Source organism: Sinohyriopsis cumingii, chromosome 1, assembly GCF_028554795.1.
Source record: "Sinohyriopsis cumingii isolate HCF-2022 chromosome 1, ASM2855479v2, whole genome shotgun sequence".
Lineage (NCBI taxonomy): Eukaryota > Metazoa > Mollusca > Bivalvia > Unionida > Unionidae > Sinohyriopsis > Sinohyriopsis cumingii.
Window position 1 is genome coordinate 26,625,611 of NC_142961.1, and position 15,139 is coordinate 26,640,749.

Here is a 15,139-nt window from a genome sequence, read left to right on the forward strand (position 1 = left end):
CATATCATCATGGTGCTTTCCTCAGAAGACAAGATGTCAAGTTGGTCTTAAATATGAATTATGCCAATCTGGAAGCCCATATCGATGCAAGATTGACAGTCTTGAAAATTTTATTGCTACGCGTCCTAAATGGAAAGTCATATCGACTTCGGATTTTCAGCAGAAAACATCATATTATAACTGGTTGGTCCTAAATGAAAAGGTGCCGATTTCAGATCCAGTATTGCCACCATGGAGGTCATATTTAAAATCTTGTTATTGCTACGCCTCCTGAATGGAAAGTAATACTGATAGATAAATTTCACCAAAAGACTTATTACAACTGGCTAGTCATGAATGGAAACAATTTTGATGAGACCTCAAATATTGCCGCCAAGGTAGCCATTTTGAAAATCTTGTCGATATTCCTTCGAAATGGAGAATAATATTGTCATGGACTTTCAATCGAAGACTTGACATGACTTGATCCAGTTGGTCATGAATATATAATTGATGCTGATCTGACATCCAACAGCTTTGACGGCCATCTTGAAAATCTTGTCGCCACTACAAGATGATTGATGGTCATATCATAGGGCTTTCTCCAAAAGACTTCTTATGATACCTAGTTTTTCCTAAATGAAAATGGTGCCCTACATACATCCCGTGACAATGAATTATTGAAAACGTGTCACAAATTCTCTAGAATAAATGACCATGTTGGCCTGGTGTTTTCACTAACAGTCATCAGATGATGTTTAGTTTGTCCTAAATGAAACTTTGTCTGGAATTCACGCGGCTAATTTAAAAATCTTATCACCAAAGATTATCATAGATGTTTTCAGCATTTATTAGTTATGCAGCAGGGGTGAGCAGAGAAAATGACGGACAGAGGGGAGTAAAAAAAAATCATCAAAAAGCAAATACATGGAACCGTTGGAATGATTAACGAATAGCAACATAAACTATATGCGACACATCATGATGTTTTTTATGTCTATAAAATGTGAATAAAATTATTAACGATATGAACAACATGCATGGTGGGGTCAACCGACTAGGGGGCGGAGAGACATGGCTGAAAATTTGACGCAAAAAATACAAGAAACCGTTGGAATGACCAACAAACAACAACATAAACTATATGTGACTCATTGTGATGTTTCTTATGTGCTATAAAATGTAAATATTTTTATTAGATTTTTTAGGTCACAATATGAACAATATAGCAGGGGTTGACCTGCCTTATTAGCATTTTTGCTTTAATGTTTTTAATGCTTTTATTAGCATTTTTTATATCAAAAGCGAGGCTTGTCAGCCACGCGCTCTACGGTCTGGACATTCACCCCCTCCCCCTAGCGAAATCCCAGGGGTAAAATCCTAGCCCCTTTTGGGTTGAGGCGAACTCTCAATTATCAGTGAATATCCGGCTAACTTTAGAGGCTTTGCTGGAACCCACCACCGTAACAGCATCTGTCACAAACGATGACAATATCTCTACCATCTTTATCGTTTTTGGGACTCGAACCCATGAAGTCGTTTCCATTTGTGATCGAAAGTTTGTCTGAACACTTTACCTGCTGAAATTAACTATATAACTTTATCAAGCAGACAGACATTAAACATACACACTTATTTATATTGTATAATTATTTATCGAGTATACTAGTAGTTTAATTTTTATGTTTAATGTTACAAATACTGATCTCTTTCGAGTGTGTTTTGTGAAATATACAATTACCGTTTTTGTTTTTTTAACCTGTAAATTTCAGCGAGTTATTAATATAGTATTTAACCACATGACCTCAGTTGAGAATCCTAGCGAGTTATTACGCGCGTATATACTTTTAATGGCTTGACACGGCATTGTCTAAACTACTGAGTCAAACTGAGATCCCGGTAATTTATTCTATTTGGAAAAATTACGTTACGTTACCGGATATACAGTAAACCCTTGTGTATCTTCTGGTTCAGTGATCTGTAATTAAATCGTTGTTGTAATAATAATAATTAGTGATTGTCCGCTTACTATGGAATCTCCTACGGCAAAATTAGCTTGACAATGATTGGATGCGATTAAGAAGTATCTTCCAGTCCGTGATTCTGTTAAACAGAACTGTTGGAACGTCGTTTTAGACAGCAGCGAATATAATAAAAATGTTCAAATGTGTATCTGATCCAGCATTTGATATGGACGCACCAATACTCAAGGATGAGTTATTATCAGCATTATTCTTATGAAGCAAGGGAACCAGACCAACGTGGACGAATCGAACATCACGTTCAAGATAGATCAAGGTATTTCATGCCTGCCGAGGCATTCTTTGAAGTTCAGGGTAGACTTGTAAAAATGGATAATAATTCATATGGTGCTCAACAAGGTGGATTTGTTAATAGCGGAATTGTAGAATTATTTAACAGTACACGATATATTATCGACTACCTATAAATCGAGGTGTGTCACGATAACGTTCATGTTGCCACGAGGAAATTGGGTCTCACAAGATATTCCGATGATTATTCAAGATCTGCAGGTCTATCAATGATGTTCGCAAAAGATACCGTGGATAAAGCCGTGGTTCTTTTTGTCGGTGTTGCTGGTAAACTCAATATTATCGCGAAAAAATATCTACATGTACCAGTAAAAATTGTACGCGTACAAGGAAATTACTTACGCTGCGACATATGCGTGTATAAGTATATCAACGATAATGTCAACGGGGTTAAACGATGACGCAATATCGGACAATGAATTTGCTGCATTTCAGGATATTCTATCGGTATCACAAGAACACAAACTTGTCAACACCACATTTAGATAATAATGATCGGAGAAATAACGACACGACTGGAGCAGATAATCGTTAACACGACCATAATGATATCAGCGACGTCAACACAGCCAGAATTCGATATTGGTTTTCCAATTCCGATAAAAGCTCCTAATGGTCGGTCACTTGAAATAGCACTGGCACATTTACGACTTTATTATAGTTGGACAAATATCAAAGAAAAATCATTTGGTGGATTAGACGCTAATAATTCGCTAATATTCTCACACAATGCCACCACCGAAGGAACTGCCGAGCCAGTCCAAATCTGGGATGTTGTTTGTTTTGCAGCAGGATTATGTAAAATCGAACAAATCAATGATGAACTTCAGCGTAGAATCAAATCAATAATAGGAAAATAATCAAAGATCACTATCAAGGTACACGAGCCAACGCTGAGCGCGGCCATTGAAAGTGCTTGTCAACTGCAGCGATTGTGCCCTACTTGTGAACAAGTCATACGTACCAACAGTACCCAGGTACACGTATGTCGAGGAAAGAAACGATGTCACAAGGTGTGGAGCCAAGAGGACATCTAACGTTACGGAGATTGCCATCGCTATGCCACTTTGATGGCTCTCATTTTCTCAGGATACGATGGACAATTTCTTCTCAGATACTATACGGAACAAAGTACCGAACGTCCAAAAGTGACTTTGAACGAAGCCAAAACTCATCTACATGCAAGTGGGACAATCACGATTTATAGATTCGACGAGTTACTTGGCCATGCCTTTGAGCCGAAGGCCTAAAACGTTTGGAATGACAGGAATAGCCAAAGACTATTTTACGCACTTTTTCAATACCGAAGCCAATCAACATGCCGTTCTACCCCATTTGCCCGATGATCACTTCTACGACCCCGACAACATGCACACCGAACAACGAGTAGCTTTCTACGCTTGGTACCAAACTCACGCATCAGCCCCTTTCGACTTTCAGGAAGAAATGTTAAAGTATAGTCGTTCCGACGTGAACATTTTACGGCGTTGCTGTGAAAAATTTCGAGAATTATTCATGAAGCACAGAGTTATGGATCCTTTTAAAGAAGCCTGCACCGCTGCACCATTGCCAAAGCGTGTTCTTTAGTGTAGCGCCAACGATTCATGCCTGAAAACACCGTGGCTGTCATCTGCCCTCAAACGACGAACTTAGTCAAACGTCAATACTCGGACAAAGCCATACGCTGGCTACATTACTTGTGCGACAAGGAAGACAAATGGATCCAACACGCCTGATACAAAGGAGGCGAAAAGAACATCAGAACGTATTCGGTGGATAGCTGAGTCTCAGAAAACCCCAAGATCGTGTACGAGTTTAACGGTTGCTTATTTCACGGATGTCCCTTCTGTTACCTTCAACGTGACACTAAACATCAGTTTTTACAACGTCCCATTGAGGACTTGTACCAGGACACTTGCGAACGACACTTAAAGTTAGAACAGCAAGGATTCCAAGTGGTGGATATGCGGGAACATGAGTAAGATCACAGTTTGAAAACCAATCCCGAGTTTAAACGTCTCGTGGAAAGTTACAAGCTGGTGGACTCACTGAACCAGCGGTATAGTTTGTACGGAGGACGGATGAATGCCACTTGTTTGCTGTACCAAACCGACTAGGAGAAAGGAGAAGAAATCAAATACTTTGACGTGTAATAATATTGTCACTTTCCGCAGGGCACCCGCAATTGCTCATGAAACACATAGACGTGGAAAACATTCGACAATACGAAGGCTTGATCAAATGTAAAGTCTTGCCTACCACGTACTTGTACCATCCCGTTTTACCTCACCATTGCCAAGGAAAACTGAAAAAAGTCCCATTGTTGTCAATTTTGATACACCCATCGCTAAATTGGCCATGTATTCCCCATGTTAAAGTCCCATTGTCGCCAATTTTGATATACCCAAATTTAACACTAAAGTCCCACTGCGGTTAAAGTGCCCTGTAGTCCCATGCTAAAGTCCCCTTGACGCTTAAGTGTACAAACCCATGTCGCTATGTTTAATTCCATATTCACTGCATGTTAAACATCCCCATGTTAAATTCCCCTTTATGCCATAATGACCCACGACCTTTTTGACTGGGATTTCCGCTGACGCTAAAGTGGCCCAATCCTTGTCGCTACGTTCAATTCCCCATTTACTCCATGTTAAATTTCTTCATGTTAAATTCCCCTTGAGGCTATTATGACCCGAAAATTATTCTCGGGATATATTTCCCACCCAGTCGTTCGGGTGTCCATGCATCACCTCGCCATCTGAAGAAACTGATACGTGCATGCGCTGACACAACGTTGTCTCGTCTCTCTGGCAAACCGGTGAGTTGGCGTCAACACAATCATGTCAGAGTTTTTAAATAATTCTATCGCATGTGTTCTGTTATCCACCCAGACCATTCAGATAGACCGTGATATATCTGGTGATTGGATCGTTCACTGAACGTGATGACGTTGGCTCTGATAAATTGACCTTAGAGGATGAATACTCGCTGAAAACTCGAATGCTTCAATCTCTGCAAATCCATTCAGAGAGATCTTTGATAGTGGGCCGTTTATTGCAACTCGTGTCATTTTGTGTGTTGGGTGACCAAATAGTTCAAAATAACTATGACATTAACCAAGTCTAAGAAAAGGTGCCGGATAAGCAGCGATATTGTCAACATAGATCATGTCAGAGGAAAGTAGTGAATGGGGGCACACTAGGGACTATGGGACTTCATGTTAAAAAGTGTCTCGGCACTCTGGGGACAAAGGGGACTTTAACATGGGAGTAAATTGTGCCTATCTAGGAACAATATGAATTCAACAGGGGTGACGTCACTGTACTGGGCACTGGGACAACAATGGTGACAATGTTGCAAGTGGTAAACCTCAAGGGCAATGCAGACTCCAACTCCTATGGGTCAGAATCTTTATCAGTATCAGATGTGAACTAGGTAGTATTTGTTTCTAACATTACCGTATCTGACCTCTTAAAATCTTTTAAACTAAAACTACCATATACACCCATGTCTCTTGTCTTAATGATAATCAATATTTATACAATAACCTGGAGGGAAATGTTAAGATTAATATGACAGTAACACTATCCTCCTTAAGAGAAAACTTTAGTTTTCGAACAAAATTATAAAGGATGGATAAGCAAGATTGAAGGATCACTATTTGGCTGTATACAGTTCTATGCCAAAACCTTACTTCATGAAGATTAAAAGTTCTATAATCTCCGTGGCAATTAGAGTTCTACCAAATAACATACAGTGCAAGCATTCAATGACTCGCTAAATATTTCCATAATCCGAATACAACAGTTAGCACAACATCTCAAACAAACATTTTGGATTCACTTAAAATCAGACTGATTTGCATTACGAAAGTACTTGATTAGTACACAAGATATAATACACATCATCATATGGGTCTTAATTCAGATAAGTCCAACAAGAATGAACACTAAAACACATAGTCTTAGACTCCAACACGTGACAATCCATCAGCATTTGCATTCTTTGCTCCCCGACGGTGTTTGATCGTGAAATCGTATGGTTGCAGACACAGGGACCATATCAGAAGCCGTTGTTTTTTTTTCCTTTGTTTTTTGGCTTAGCCACGTTAGCGGGTTATGTTAAGTTTCAACACTGAATGGAGCACCATACAAGTAGTAGTGAAGAGATTATTTCGCCTATACTATCGCAAAACATTCTTTCTCAATTGTAGAATAATTATGCTCCCTGGGCAATAGTTTGCGGCTGAGATAAGCTATCGGATGTTCGTCCTTATTGCCATTGTACTGACTCAAAACAGCTCCACTGCTCACACAAACTTGCATCCGTTTGCAGTAAAATGGGCGTTCAAAAACAGAGTTGATCAAGGTAGTTGCCTTTACAAGTGCATTCTTCAAGTCACTGAATGACTTAACAGCTGTCTCATCCCATGTAACACGATTTGGCTGTCCCTTCCTTGTCAAAATACAAAGCGGAGCCGAAAGCTCAGCGAAATTCTTGATGAATTTTCTATAATAGCCCATCATTTCTAGAAAGGATCGAACCTCTTTCTTTGTTGTCGGGAGTGGGAAGTCAACCATAGCTTTGACTTTGTTGTCGTCTGGTTTAATTTGTCCTCCACCATCATTGTGACCAAGGAAAACAATAGTATCCTTTCCAGTGTCACACTTGGAAGGTCTAACTGTCAGATTGTTTTCTCGCAATCTCTCGAAGACTGCTCGTTGATCCTGAAGGTGATCATCCCAGGTCTCACTATAAATATTGATGTCATCAAAGTAAGATGCAACATCACGTAATTTGGACAGCAACAAGTTCATCATGCACAAAAATGTAGCCGGTGAAGTTTTTATCCCGAAAGGCATAACAATAAATTCATAAAGTCCAAAGGGTGTCACAAAAGCAGATTTCTCCTGCGCTTCTTTCGACAGAGGTACCTGCCAGTAACCTTTGCTCATATCGAGTTTGCTAATATATTTTGCATTTCCCAACTTCTCAAAAAGTTCGTCTATCCTTGGTTTAGAATAGGCATCAAAGAGTGTGACGTGGTTCAATTTTCTGTAATCAACACAAAGTCGCAGACTTTCATCTTACTTTTGAACAAGTACAGTTGGTGAACTACATGGGCTAATAGGCAGTCTTATCAATTCTTGCTGTAACATTTCGTCTATTATAGCTCTGACTTCGGTCCTTTTTGCATGGAGAATACGATAGGGTTTCTGCATGATCGGAATGTCTGTTGTTGTTCGAATGTTGTGAGTGATCAAGTTGGTTTTGCCTGGTTTGAAGTTAGCACGTTTTCAAACTCAGAGCATAGTTTTCGCACCTGTTCTCGCGAACCTTTCGTCAGTCTGCCATTCAGACTGTTTTGTCCAAACTTTCCATATCGGCCAGTGGGAAGTTAATCCGTCCTTCTCCATCAAATTCTTCACACACAGTTGATGATAACAGTACAGCTCTGTTGTATTGACGTAATAGGTTACTATGGTAGGATACTTGTCCTCGCCTACCACCAACGTTAATCTTGTAATTAACGTCATTGACCTTACAAATGAAACGATAAGGTCCCTTCCAGTGAGCTTTCATCTTCGACGCATCCGATGACAAAAAATAGGACCTCATCTCCCGGCCTAAATTCCCTTTTGGTAGCATTTTTGTCGTACCATGATTTAACTTTCTTGTGACACTCTGCAAGATTTTATTTCACTACCTCACTCACATCAACCAATCTCTGGTAAATCGAAAGCACATGTTCTACAGCTGACTTCTATGCCTTACCCTCACCGGTGAATAGATCCTTAAGAATCTCCATTGGCCCTGTTACTGACCAATCATACAGCAGCTCAAACGGCGAAAACCCAGTTGCTTCATGTGGTACCTTTCTATAGCAAAACAGTGCGCAAGGCAGCATCACATCACACTCTTCACCGTTCGTGGAACACAGTTTCTTCAAGACAGCCTTAAGTGTGCCATTCTATCTTTCGACCTTTCTATTGGATTGTGGCCTGAAAGGAGAGGTTGTTATCCCCTTGATATTCAACATGTTGTAGGGTTCTTTCAGTAGAGTACTTGTGAAGTTGGTCCCTTGGTCTGTAAGGATATTTTTTGGTATACCAACCCGACTAAATAGACCAATTAAAATGTTGGTCACTGTTTTGGCATAAATGTTCTTCAAACGAATTGCTTCCGGATACCTGGTAGCTTCATCTACTATGGTTAGAATATATGTGTTCCCCTCCTTTGTGCGCTGTAGTAAGCCAATGATATCCATCGCAAACTTGACAAAAGGGCCAGACACAAAATTGTTGGACACACAAGGGGAGCTTTCTTCTTCCCTGTTCTTCTTGCTGTCTTTTGACAGATGTCACTTGCTTGACTGGCTCTGAATATCCCCAAACATTCCTGGCCAATAAAACGCGGTTGTTATTCTTGCAACCACAAAAATACTTTCCAGCCATCCAGCATATCATATCCACTATCCAAAATGCCTTGTGTTCGCTTAGAAGGTAAGAGAAGGAGATGAAATCTCACAAAAAATTATATTGATTACACCCACTATACCATCCAGTATATCATACTTACTAACCAAAGGCCCTCTTATAGCTTACAATGCTAGAGATGGAGATACAATCTTAAAAATTATATTATCCCTTACATTACCAAAAATACTATCCATCACACCCAATATACCATCCAACTATTTCACACTCACTATCCTTAAAAACGCCATGTGTTCCCTTAGAATATAAGAGGAGATGAAATCCCACAAAACATACTCTTACATACCCTATATACCATTTCTTTTCCCCACGCACTATAAAAAAACCGTCATGTGTTAGCTTCGAGTGTAAGAGAAGGAGCTGAAAGAAAGCAAAAACTATAATATCTCTTAAAATTCAAAAATATTATTCATCATACCACCTACATCATTAAAATATCCCATTACCATCCAATATCCTTTTCGCACACTAGTCAAACTCCCGTACCCACTGTTATATGGTGTGATTGTCTGCGTGGATGAGTATATGTCTAAAGTTTAAAAAATCAAGACACAACAACGATGGATGAGCAGACTTACAATTTTTTCACACTTGCAAAACCTAAAGCGCAGACGCGATAGAAAATATAATGCAGAGGGATAGAGAGAGAGGCGAAAGAGCATAACTTCATACAGTATTCATTTTTTCAAAATCAAATGATACCATTTTTTCTCCAAAATACAACATGTTTATTCATAACTGACAAATCAATAAAGAACAGTAAATACAACAGCAACGAATCGACAATATTTTTGTTTATCAAACAGTAACTTATTTACAAGGGTGACAACGTAGTGGAATGTTTCTCCAATTCCATTCATTAAATTCATTGGATGATATATGCACACTACGTTTCCTAGCTAAATACAAAAGATAACATAATGTTTACAAAACCATATTACTACTTTGTCATCGTTTCTAGAAGAGTCACAATCAAAATAAGTTACTAAATGTTCTAAGGGATATCTAAGACTGCGTTGATGAAGAAGATGCACACACTATTGTTTTTACACGCCATGGAATATGTGGCTTGTAATTTGACATTTGTGAAGCGAGTGGTCTTGGCATTTCTTCTCATAAAATAGATTAAGTCGTCTTCCAAAGGCAGTAGTCCACACCAATCAAAATAGGTCATTGTCCCTTTGCCGTCTACTTTCCCATCGATGCTTTTAATCTCACAATAAGTCAGCGAAAGAAGAATTATTTACATTGGTCTTTACATCACTATATCCCAGTAACAATAACAATTTCTTTCCGAAATTTTGTGAAGAACTTCACACAGGTAATGCTTAGCCACTCCTTCAATACTATCTCTTTTCTTAGAAGAATCCAAGCGTACTCCTGATACTTTTTAAACCTTTCTTATTCACTCATATTAAAAACTATCATTAATTCATTTGTTAAATATCCAACACATGGATATTCGTCAATCATGAGATTTATAAAAAAAAACATTCTGCCATGTGTTTAGTATAAGCAATGACTAAAAGTTCTTCTTGTTCTCGCCATCTGGACATCACATGTTCTCGTCGTCTTTGTCTTGTTTTGGTGGGTGGTTCTACTTCCAAGAAATCCTCGGTCCCCATTTCCAAAGAGGTTCCGCTGTTCAACGAGTTTTAAGAGTCTTCCATAGCTTCTAATAGTCTAGAATTACTTCTCTCAATCTGTTCACTTCTAGAGTGTTGTCGAATTCAGCATGCAAGATGACGTTCACCATCTCCGTTAGAGTTTCTGCAAACTGAAGTTCCAGACGAAGCTGACCAGATTGTATAGGGTGAAAATGTCCCTCGTCGCTGCCTTGGTCTTGTGTGAAATAAAAAAAAAAGAAACACAAAGCGTAAACTCCTGTACAATCGTCGCCCGAAATACCGTGGCTGGTGTTGGTCCCTAACTGTCCCGTGGTTTCGTACATGAATAAGTACGATCTCAAGTAATTCTTCTCGGCAAACTTAGGTTCGAAGGGTCTGGTACAAAAGGTCTTGCGTTCGTGACTAACTTGGATCTTGGATACTCTGTAGTGCTTAAACCCAAAAGGATTGGCAGTGACGGTTCCGTTGAGGCCTTCGTTGCTGACGATACCAACGATTAAACGTTTGGGTAACTGTCACTGGAACAGATGATCTTCTATCTTGGATCGGTGTGCAGCGGCAATGGTGAAGGTTTTCACTTCCAAGCGTAGTATCGGATGCTTGTCGGTCGTTCTGCTCAAAGTGTGACTGATGTCGTTTCCCACTTTAGGTAACACTTCCAGGCGTCGCACATAGAGTCTGGCCTTTGGATGATGGTCTTGTACTCGTTGGCATGGGCCATCAACTGGAAAACGGCACTACTGTGAATCAGTCTCAGGAGGATATCCACCCAGTTCAGCAAATACTTTTCTTGCAACCAAATGTCCAAATGCAAACGTTCCATCAGTTCTAAACTAAGTCCTTGCAGGATTTTCTATCGACGCTCGTTCAAACCCGCATTGTGAGGACCTTGTTGAACTTGTCCTCGCCTGCTGTGTCGGGTTTCCATACTACTCATACATCCATATGAGTATTCTTGGCGTCTTTCCCGTACGTCAAGATATTTTCGAGGTACGCTCGGTAAGGGTAAGTATCCATGCTACTGCTGACTAGTTTGTTATTCAAGTACATATCCACTTAGCTCAGAGGTGGGCAAACTTTCCAATGCAAGTGCCGCATACACAAATCTACACCTTGTCGCAGGCCGCATAGTTCATTAATAAAATATTTTTAGGTTATTCTAAATAACAGCATAACTAATTTTCATTTGTTAATATGTTGTTAATATTTGAAAACTTAAACTTAAATTTCAAAAGAAGCACATTTATTTGATCAACAGAGTAAGTGCGAATGATGACTTTTCCTAGGCCGCATGAAAACCCTTGGCGGGCTGCATGTGGCCCGCGGGCCGTAGTTTGCCCACCCCTGACTTAGCTGAACAATGAATGCACGATCAATTTGACTTTCATATACAAGTAACTTCTATTCAGATCGATGTAATCTTCGCGCTGTCCTTTGATTTTAAATTCGATGGGGGCTGAGGTCTTCAAAGAGGAGATGGGATGAAATTCTACCCATTGTGATTCTTTCATCGTCATCATAGTGGGTTGCATGGCAAACAGATTCAGTTCCGACTTGGAACATTCGCAAGTCTCTCGGTGCATCATTTTTCTGTTTATTAATCAAAAACGTCTAATTTTCGGACGGCTCTTCTCTGTTTTTCTAGCTCTGTGTGTGTGAAGTCCTCTGGAGGAGTGTCTTCCTTGGCTCTTTCTGCCTTGTCCTTACTATAGCGTCAGGGAAGCAGAAATGCCTGACTGGGAAGCGTCCAGTGCATTTATAGGAGTTTCCCGTCGGCCCAAACTGTCTTTTCCAGTTTGAATCAAGATATATTTTCCTGCTTTCAGGAAGGCTTCTTTGGGGTTTTGTTTGTCGATGATGACATTTTTGAGAAATTATTTGCCTTGCGTCAGAGCGGCATCTTTCAAGGCGTGCAATCCTCGTGTAACCATCAGTTTTAAAACTTGGGCCACCGAACGAATCGTCGATTTCAGCATATCTCCTAAACCATGTCCACGCTGTCGATCGACTACTCGGTACACTGGATACATGATTTACAATTCGTTAGAGAATCGTTTTCGAAAATGGAGTTTACTGTAACTTTCCTTGTGAAGAATGGATTATTTTGTCCCAGATCTCTTTTAAAGCAATGTTGACACTCTCGAAATACAACTTACTGACGGGTAAATAATGAGGATCTACAAACTCGTGGTGAACGTGATAGGTGTTTCCACTTTCCTCGTTAGCAGTCAAGGCAGAATCCACTTTGAATGTAATGAGTCGCAGTAATGGTGCAGCTGTGCAGATCTGACAGATTTGTTCTCTTTAGTCAGAGCTTAGACAAACTCAGTGTCGAAAATAGTGGTAACGGTTTACACCAAATGCTGACCGTTGAAATAATAACCTACAGGAATTTTCATCCCATAGATGCTCAGGGGAGAATTGGTTTGTGATGGTTATTTAGATTGGTCAAAACCAGGATCGTTGGTATCCAAGTTTCCTGTATTTGTTTATTGCGAATTTCGACCCAAAACTTATTTTGATTTTCGGTGAGGTTTACGATTTGTGTGGGATGAATCATTTTGACCAAAGCCACTTCCCAATGGGCTTCGTGATCCAATTGGATGGCCTGGTGTAATTTGGCCGTGAAACAGCACATGATATTATGGGGAAACACATCCATAGTAGAACTGTCAATGGGTAAAGTTAAGTAAAATTGGTTATTCATAATTCCAGACTTCTGCTTTCCTTGGGGTCACTCGAGACCAGAGGAGTGTCCAATAGAGGGTATTGTTGTTGTGGTAGTCACTGGTGGGAGGGTGACTGACATTCACCGCAAGACTCCCGTTGTTACCGATTGAGTATTTCAGGGAATGATTGGGTAGAAGATAATCAATTCAGCTGCTAAATAAAATGGCCCACAATTGTTTGTGTCCTTATTGTAAACTCAGATTGGCAATGGCAGCACTGATGACAAAATACACCAGAAAGATTTGGCAGAAAAAGACGATTTGCGTTTTAGGTACACGTCCTCCACACCACACCCACATAGGTTGCTTTTGTATATCTTGCAGAGAAGAACATGAAAAGGGAGTGGTCATTGTTGTTGTTGAGGCTGTGTTGAACGGTTGGATGGTCACTTCCTTTAATAATCTATGACTTGCGAAGCGTCGATCCAATCAAAACTCGGGAGATATCCTTTCCAACACACACTGACTTCTTTAAGACGTCGTTTTCCCACTTTACGGGTTCTTTGATCGATAAATCTTTCTATGTCGCCAACTTCGTCTTCTTTTTTGGTCATGCATTGTAAATCGGGAAAGTAAAACGTTCCTTTTAGAACTTCACCGTTCATGTCTTCCAATTTATTGACGGCAGGATGACGGCCACGCACTCTTCCAGTGACACGATACAATTCGGTGGTCCAGTTGGGTAAGTAACCTTTGTCAAATATGCGTTTGGTTTTGCCATGGCCCACCCAAACTGCCGTCGTCATCACTTTACCTTTCTTGGGAACAGGCGTGGTGAGGGGACGTACTAAACATACGCTCAGATACGGTCACTAGGTTATCGGGAGTCACTTCTTCGGGGGCACAACCGATGCTTCGATGGTAAGGTTGGTTGTACGCTTGGACCAAGTGCGGTTAGAAGTCGAAGTACTTGAGGGTGTATTGATGCGTAAAATATTTCGATGTGTGATGAAAACGTTCCATGATACTAGCTTTGATTTCGGGATTTTGCTTGGTGAAAAATGGATGTCTCGCTTCTTCAATTCTTCTTGAAAATCTTGGTTTAGAAATTATTTCTGGATTATTTTCAGTCTCCCCTAAAGTCCGGTGCAATTTCAGAATTTAGTGCTAAGCTTTGTCTTTTCCATTTCTGACAACCAAAACATCTGGCTTGCTATCAGTTTCGATTCAAGTCAACTAAATTTTCGGAAATTTAGTGTAATATGTTAAGTCACGGCAATGTGAATACAATCTTCCTGAATTTTTCTGTCTCTATTAGAGTTTGGGACATTTTGGTAATTTTATTACTACTTTTAGACTAAAGCAATGTAATCTAATGTTCTGGGATATGTTTAGTCTCCGTTAAATTCTGGGACAATTTCATAATTTTATCGTTACTTTTCGTTACAGCGATTTGAATATTAATGTTCGAGAATTTCTTAGTCTCCGCTATAGTCCTGGATAACGTCGTAATTTCAATACTACTTTTAGTCTTAACATATGGAATCTAATGTATCGGGATATGTTGAGTCTCCGTTAAATTCTAAGACAATGTTGTAATTTTAGCGTTACTTTTAATCACATCCATTTATATACATTATGTCTAATTGAATTTTCATCTAATTAGACTTTTGCTAATAGTATAATGTTAAATCAGACATATAAAAGTTGTAAGTGGCTGATGATGAGGTCAGCTATCCAATGTGGAACAAAATGTCGCAATGATTATTGTGCACTTCATTTACAGAGCGCTCGACGTGGAAGTACCGGTCCAAAACCATATCTAAATTGTGGAGTTAGCGTTATAGAAAAGTGTAGCTTGTGGTGGAAGAAAGTATCGTGCGTTGAAAAGATACTTTGAGATAACAAATGCGTCTGATGTTGTAAAAAATAAAAAAACGCCGAGCATTACGTTGAGAGATACATACCAAAAATAATTGATCAAAGTAGTAAAAAAAATATGTTGAACAACTTAGTGAATACTCGTCCGGCAC